This window comes from Hyperolius riggenbachi, chromosome 9 (genome assembly GCF_040937935.1).
Source record: "Hyperolius riggenbachi isolate aHypRig1 chromosome 9, aHypRig1.pri, whole genome shotgun sequence".
NCBI classification, from domain to species: domain Eukaryota; kingdom Metazoa; phylum Chordata; class Amphibia; order Anura; family Hyperoliidae; genus Hyperolius; species Hyperolius riggenbachi.
The window spans coordinates 96,758,935-96,759,658 of NC_090654.1; positions in this window are offsets into that span (position 1 = coordinate 96,758,935).

The following is a 724-nucleotide window of genomic DNA, read 5'->3' on the forward strand; positions in this document are numbered from 1 at the left end:
CACACCTGAGAGGCTGAGAACAGGAGCGACCTGATTGATGGTTACGAGACTGGTGAGATACCGGCCATGCAGCTATGGCGTTCTGATGGCCGATGAAACGGTTGTTCTGTGAAGGCAAATCCTTAACGGCACTTGTGTATAGTATAAGATTGCATACCCTGGTGAACTCTGTCTCCCCACTCTGAAGAAAAATCGGCGATTGGTGGGACCATTACCAGTGTAGTTGGAGCATGTGTGGTGCTGGATTATGCGTGAGGAGCTCTCCACAGACATTTTAAACTGTTTTTAAAGTCGAAGTATATCCTATTTGTGCAATTTGTGATACTGATGAATGTTTTTGACATTTTGCTATCCCCTGGGTTCTTGCGCTTCAATAGTGGGATTTAGACGAATTGCATCTTTCCTGCGTCCATGGTGTACTGGACGGGGAATAATAATGAACGCTGCCAAGACTTTTGTAGGAGCAGGGTGGGCTGATTTTTGGCTTCGCCCTGCGCCCAAGTTTCCTGCCGCCGTTTTTGGATGTCTACTGTACATCCCGAGTACCTTTTCATTCACTCCTTTGTCTTGCTTGGCATGCTTAGATTGATTTCTTTATGCTGGCGTTAAACACTGCTTCCATGTAATACTTTAATGCCAGCGAGTCAATTTGCGGTTAGGTTGTAGCACAGTTAATCTTCATAGCGTAGCTAATCCTCCTTCATAACCTGAATCATTGTTTTCA